This window comes from Gadus macrocephalus, chromosome 4, assembly GCF_031168955.1.
Source record: "Gadus macrocephalus chromosome 4, ASM3116895v1".
NCBI lineage: Eukaryota > Metazoa > Chordata > Actinopteri > Gadiformes > Gadidae > Gadus > Gadus macrocephalus.
The window spans coordinates 715,210-722,769 of NC_082385.1; the positions used below are offsets into that span (position 1 = coordinate 715,210).

Here is a 7,560-nt window from a genome sequence, read left to right on the forward strand (position 1 = left end):
TGTCTGCTATATACCGGTATCATATACTATGATACTGATGTACCTGCTATATACCGGCATCATATACTATGATACTGATGTGTCTGCTATATACCGGTATCATATACTATGATACTGATGTGTCTGCTATATACCGGTATCATATACTATGATACTGATGTGTCTGCCTACCTCATGCTGTTGAAGGAGGGAGATCAATGTCATTCAAAATGGAGGATTAGTTGCATTAGAATATTGGAATTATTTTCTACTTTTCTATTTTGTCTGGGGTTATGAAGGTCATTTGCATTGCTGATATTTGCGGAAGTCTCATAACATTCATAATGCTGAACGTCAGAATATCATATTCATACTTTCCGATGTGCACTGGCACCTACTCATGGACGCATGACTTTTACGATAATGTTTGCATGAATAACTTCTGAATCTCATTAACCCATTTGCCACACTCCCCTGACACACAAGTTTGTAATGTGCATCGCACGCACAATTTGTGATGGAACATCGAAACCACCAGCGATATTTATACAACATATTTAAATATATACATAAAAAGAATAAAGTTTCTTCACTTTACTCCAAGAGGGAAGGACATTAGCTTTATTGACATCATCAGTGGGTAAAAGTACTTCAGAGATTGATTGACTATTTTTCCGACTGCTTTATTCCAGGACGTGATCGTCTTTCGTCCTTCGGTTTAAGGATGTCAGGTGATCTGAAGCTTTCAGTCTATTCAGTTCCCCTCTATTCACTCGCTTGTGTTGACTTCGAGGCATAAATCTAAACGGTCTGAGAAACATGAATGCACCTCCTCTCCCTTTGCAGACAATGTACCGTGTTACGACGCGTGCTCTCACAGAATCTTCTGCACTGGTTTTGAACGAGGAACAAGGCCACAGAGGAAGTGACGATCTACACCCCAGGGCTGCAGTGTTCTGCTCGTTTCCTTTTCTTTATGCCCGTTTTGGTACAAAAACAGGCATACAACACAATGAAATATCACCGTTTAAAAGGTGTCTGGTGGGTCCCTGCCCGTGGACCACAGATGTTAATAAGCTCCTATCTCTAGGTGCCATGCATTCATTATGCATTGTGTCCCTGTACAATAGACAAACAAATGCAATTACAAGAAATGGTTCACAGAGACTTCTCTTGTGACCTGCTGAAACACCATTTTGTTATTGTCATTGTTAGATGTGTTAGTGTATGTGTGTAGGTGTATGTAAGTGTTGGTGTGTGTGTGTGTGTGTGTGTGTGTGTGTGTGTGTGTGTGTGTGTGTGTGTGTGTGTGTGTGTGAGTGTTGGTGTGTGTGTGTGTGTGTGTGCAGGGCCGTTGCACCAAATCCTGGGCCCTGTATACAAGAGGTACTGATGGCCCCCCCTCCCCGAATTCCCCCTACCAGCCCCCTGCGCTGAATTGTTGCCGGGGGGGGGGGGGTAGGGGTAGAGGACAATTGTTGACGGGGGGGGGAAGACGTGGCCGTGTGCGACTCCTAAACACTATGGGCTGGTGGATAATTCAACAGATTATTATTTTTTTTTTTGATTGCCATGGGCCCCCCCTCTGCCTTGGGCCCCCCCACGACTGCCTCACTTTCCCCCGCAGTCCGTCAGCCCTGTGTGTGTGTGTGTGTGTGTGTGTGTGTGTGTGTGTGTGTGTGTGTGTGTGTGTGTGTGTGTGTGTGCGTCGATGTGTAAGCATGAATGCATGCACGAGGACCGTTTCGAGCGTCCTAGTGCATGTGTCTGTCTGTGCGCGCATGTGTGTGTGTCTTGGAGGTGCCAATGCCAGTAAACAGGGAACTGTTTACCGCCTAATTGAGGGCATCACTTTTACCGTTGTCTGGTCGCCAGGAAAACACTGTTTTTAATTATGCTACTAAGGTGAAAGGTTCATTTAAAACAACGCTAAGCACACGAACGCACCGCCGCGGATCGGATTAGCCGAACGGAGGTTTACGTTTCCACACATCTGCGTCGGTCGGGCATCGCAGCCCGGAGGTAATGAGATGGTGATGTGTCTCTAACGATCTCCTAGGCTGCGTGCACACAGAGCGAGAGTATTCGCTAATTACCGTTAAGAACACTGCAGGTAGAAAGTCGGGTTTGGATTCTTTGGAATTAGATTAGAAGTGGGCGGGACTAAGGTCATCAGGGCTCGATAAAAGCATTGAGAATAGATCTTAAAAGATTTTGCTGATGATAAAATGATTGATGTATCGATAGGTATTCTTCTACCTAGCGCCGATCTTCGTGACAAAGACAACGTCAAACATCATGTGACACTGATCTGGTGGTTAATTGGTTACTGGGTATCATATTGTCGAGGAGAGGAGAGAGTACAGTCACCGGGAAGTAATATCAGAGCCCGTCTACGAAGAGCCTGGGCACTCCCTATACGCCCCATTGTACCGATTTTGGTTGTAGTTCCATGAGACATCCACTGGGGGTGATCGCGGGCGAGTCCAGATTGAATGGGAGTCTATGGGGCTAAACGGCTAATTATGCCTCTTTCACCTGCTTCTCGTTGAAATATCGCAAATTTTATTGTAGATTCCGCAAGTTCAACATAGATTATGGCTCAAAAGTCAAATGAGTGAGTACTTATGTCCTTTCGATTTCTTACAGTTTGGGCCGTTGTTGGCCATACACGCTAGCATTCTGCTAATGAATGCTGATTGGTCAGGGACGGACTTGCGACTGATTACGACCAGAGACCCCTCTTGACGGCATCTGAAGCTGAAGAGCAATCAGAAACGTGTTAACTCAATTTTTGCGTACTGTATTTATATTTTCCTGCAGGCCCTTTTATTTTTTAGATAGTATGTATGGTGAAAGTACATGGGCATAAATGGAATTTCTTCCATTTCTTGTGTTCAATGTTCAATGTGTTATATACATGGTAGGTACGGTATGACCACCTTAAATAATACAGTCAATATCCCGCTCAATATCATTTAATCTGTCATTGTCTATTTTTCGAAAATAAAGATGGTTTAAAAAAGAAATGCCTCGTAAATGTGCAAGGATAAACTGCACTTACAGTGGAAACGGATTGTCCGTCTTTTCGTTTCCCAAGGACAGAAAAAGGTAACGTTCTTGCTTGCTCCTGTATGAATGGTCCTAGGCTACCTGAGGCTTCACCTGGTAAGGAAAGTTGCGCTGGAGCCCGGGTAATATCGCACATGGCTTATTCAAGTTGCGCGCTAGACATTCTCTAAAGTGTCGAGACTCAAGCACTTAACTCACCTTAACCGATTGTTCCATACAAATGGTTAGTTAACAATTTAACAACTTCAACATCTGCTATTACAGTCGTTATTTATTTGTAGGACTTGGGCTAATGACCTTGCACAGAGGGAAAACCATCTACACCACTTGTCATTGATTTCTATGCATTCACTGATCTTTACAGATGGGTTTGTTTTAAGTCATTGAATATAATTGCTCTGCCATGCAACACATTATAAGCTACACATGTTTGTTAAATGAGAAATATGGTCTGGGTCACATTGAAACAGTAACAGTTGTATAACAGTAATCATACAAACATTATACCAACATTGCAACAGGCAAGTTTATTCAAACATCACACTAACAAGAACACAATAAGAACAGTAACTAATAAAAAAAAAAGAGAAATGATTTAACAACACTGAACATACTGAACAGAGGCAGGGGAAAAGGACAGAGGAAGAAGACTTGTCCGTTGTCACAGCATCAAGGTCCGACTGTAGAGATCAAGAAAGGAAGAGGCATGAGGAGAACAACAGAACACTGCTCTCTAGCAGATTGTTTACTGATGTAAACTAAATTGATGCAGTCTTAAAATTATGATTCTAATCCAGGTTTCTATTTTAGGAGAAAGAAATGGCTTTAGTAACGATGCATCGTTACTAAAAAAAAAGCTTTATCATCGGCACCTAGTGAGGATTAGAAAAAACACTCTGTAACATACATATGTAAAACATTTGCGCATTTCTTTTTTTTACATTAGCTCACTAAAACTCTGTTACTAGGGTATTAAGCAAAAAAAAGCCTTACCTCCAACAGCTGGTGTTATCGTTGCGGGAAAAGGGAAGTGCTTTAGAAACTGCCGTAAAGCAGTACCTCTGACAGTATTACAGTGTGTGACGTCATCGCATGTTTTTAACGCCTTTTTAGAACAGATACGTGACCTTAAAAAATGCAATATTCAGCTGAGTTTATTATCTTAGCCCCACCCTTTGATAGCAACTTTCAAATTACTTGACAAAAAATTACATCGTGAGAAAAGTGGATTCTGAGGATAAAACCCTGTTGGCTCCCATTCATTCTGGACTCGCCTACGAGCGCCCCGCGTGGTTAAAGATTATTACTGCAACCAGTCCAGAAAACCGGAACTAACCCGCGAGTGCCAGTTCTCCTCATATTAGACATTCTCTGGTAATATGTTGATATGGACACATTACAGCAGCAGCACCCGAAGAAACAATCATTGCATTCTATACAGTTAATTTACAGCTATCATTCATTTCAAAAGGCTGTTTTGACTGTGTGTGTGTGTGTGTGTGTGTGTGTGTGTGTGTGTGTGTGTGTGTGTGTGTGTGTGTGTGTGTGTGTGTGTGTGTGTGTGTGTGTGTGTGTGTGCACGTGCGTTCGTGTCAGTAGTAGGTGCATGTCACATCATAGGTTGGTGTGTACAGAAGTCTGAACTTTAAAGGTGACAGTGGAATATTCCAGAGTTCAAAGAGTATCTTCTGTCACCAGAAAGAAAGAAAGAAAAGTACAAAATTAAGCCGCTTCTTTATATTAGACCATGCTGCTTAAACTCAACTATAAAGCAACGCTCTTACTTAGAAGTGGATACGGTTTGAGCTAATGTCAACAAAGTCAACCTATGTCACGGAGAAAAGGTAGGCCTTCGTTTGGTGCTTACTTCTCCCTTTGTGTGTGACGCCGATGTGGAAAACACCTCAAAACGATGGCACAACAACGATCAAAGCGCAACGTCTCACCAGGTCACAGACATTTCTGCTAAACCAAGCTTGTGAATTGAACCAAGGTCATCCAAGTGCAGAATAGGCATCAGAATTGTGAATGGATGGATGTGTGAATGGGTGGATGAATGTGTGAATGGGTGGATGGATGTGTGCGTGGGTGGATGAATGTGTGCGTGGGTGGATGAATGTGTGCGTGGGTGGATGAAGGGGGAGATGATGGCTGACGGATCAATGAGTCTTCGGTCCGGAGAGATGCGCTGAGGACGTCAGAGGGAATCAAAGGATCTTCCGCCGGCTAATACCGTGGTAGAATCCAAACAAACCAGGACTGCTCTCCGTCTAATGAGGCCGCTTTGTCGTCTGTGGACACAGCCGTCCGTCTTATTTTATTTGTGTTCAGACGGGCAGAGTAGCTCGCCTGCGCCGGTCCTAACGATGCAGGTGAAGTTATATTTAGCGGGGTTCCACTTTCCTCCTAAAGAAAGGGGCGCCACTCTGCTGTTAGTTCGACTCTTGTAAAACCTTTGTTTTAAAATAGCTACAACCGGTCTTTTGCGGTTTGGAGTTTGTTTGTTTTACTGAAATTCCGCACCCTGGATAAGAACACTTCGAGTTGGGAAACATTTTAGGCGGGATTATCACAGCGAGTCTAGACAACCGTTGACCTTTCGGGGGATCTGCCGTTTCAAAAGCTCTTTGCGAATATCTTTTTATTGTTCGAGCTGACTTGTTACCAGATTTGACCTTTTTACTGTGTACTCAAATAACAGCTACACAGATACACTCGTAGTGCCAGGTCGGCTCAGGTATTCATCGTGGCGGGGGGGATGTTATAGGTATAGTTCGCTTTACAGTATGGGGTTGCATGCGTTCAGGGATTCCGATGTTAGAGTAGATCCAAGTGAAACTCGCCAGCTGTGAACCTGCATCTGAACCACTTTTCAAACAAGCTTTACGGGCTTGTGTTTTCAACATACTTCTGAATGATGGCACGCTCGTACCATGAGCGAGGCAGTGGAGGGGAGGGGAGACTCACCGCCCCAGCAGCCTGCGGTCAGGGTGACCCAGGACTGAGACCAACTCCCCGAGCCTTTCCTCGGTAATACCCCCGATATCAGGGTTCATTTGGCTCGTTCTCTGGTTCGGTTCTGGGCGGTGACCTGGTAGCACGCTGTTCAACGAGCTGAAGGACACACACCACTCTGCTGGCTCAAGAGGAGTTCACACAACGCAGAGACACAAAACACGAGGCGCACAACACAGAGGTACGCAACATGAGGTACACGACGTAGAGACACACAACACGAGGTACACAACAGAGAGACACACAACACGAGTTACACAACGCAGAGACACACAACACGAGGTACACAACAGAGAGACACACAACACGAGGTACACAACAGAGAGACACACAACACGAGGTACACAACACAGAGACACACAACACAAGGTACACAACACACAGACACACAACACTCAGCCGACCTTCCAAATATTACCAGAGAGCGTTTCAATGACGATTCGGTGGAGGACAAACCTCAACAATATAGACGATAGAGAGACAAACAGAAAGAGAGACGGACAGAGAGAGACAAAGACGGACAGGCAGGCAGACAGACTGGCAGGCAGGCAGAGAAAAAGGTAGACGGATAGATGGACAGACACATACGCACAAACGCACACGCACACACACACGCATGCACACGCACGCACACACACGCACACACACACACCACAGCTTCTAAACAGGTATACAGGCATTACAGTCTATGGGCCGTGTTCACCTAGCGGCCGTTGTGGTTTGGTCTGGGCTCCATCCTGGTGAAACCCTCGGTCCATCCTGGCTCTAATGCTAGCTCAGTGCGCAAGTTAGTGCTAGTTAAGGCCCATTAAGGAGCCCAGAGAAGTCAGCAGTTTGTTTTCTACTTTTTACTAACACGGCAAAATCAGATCAGAGCATTAAGCTTCGCCAGACACATAACACATGCTGTCTGGGGTAGCCAGCACTTACGGTCGGAACATAATAAATATAGACGGCTTGCGCAAAGTCAACGCTACATATGGCGGGACATCCTCAGTCTCAAGCAGAGAGAGATATATTGATCCTGGAACATACTGTATGTCGGAATATTATGGCAAACAGATTGGACCCTATGCTACATCGCCTACTCAACACACTCGTTATTATAATGAGGCTTTTGGAGCAATGGTCGTATTGTGTGTACTGAAGGCTAATGGCTGTCTTGGTTGGTTACTCTGACTTGGAGAAAGTTTAATAATATCAATTTTCTTGTAAGCTGGGGGAGGTTGAATGTGTTTTGTTTTTGAAACCGCAGCTATTAAGCGCTATATTAAAAGTGTTGAATTAAGATTTGAAAACATCTTTCTTTTTGATGAGCTGGTGATATTTATGAGTATGAAAGCAAGGGCAGATATAATAGGGAACACAAGCATACATTTGGTTATGTCAGAAACACGTCACATTGGATCAATCAACTGTGTTGTCGTGACAACAGCCATACGGGGGCGGGCGGGTTTGTGATCCCCCCACCGGGGGAGACGAGCTGAGCGATCG

General features: G+C 44.5%; 1 long non-coding RNA gene across 1 annotated transcript; it reads right to left on the minus strand.

The window, feature by feature from the left end:
• Window positions 1-3,559: 3,559 nt before the first annotated feature.
• Window positions 3,560-4,428, minus strand: LOC132454933 (uncharacterized). Its single transcript, XR_009525039.1, has 2 exons — window positions 4,045-4,428; window positions 3,560-3,731 (listed from the first exon to the last, which is right to left on the minus strand). It is a non-coding gene; the product is annotated as an uncharacterized LOC132454933 (long non-coding RNA).
• Between the last annotated feature and the right edge of the window lie 3,132 nt (window positions 4,429-7,560).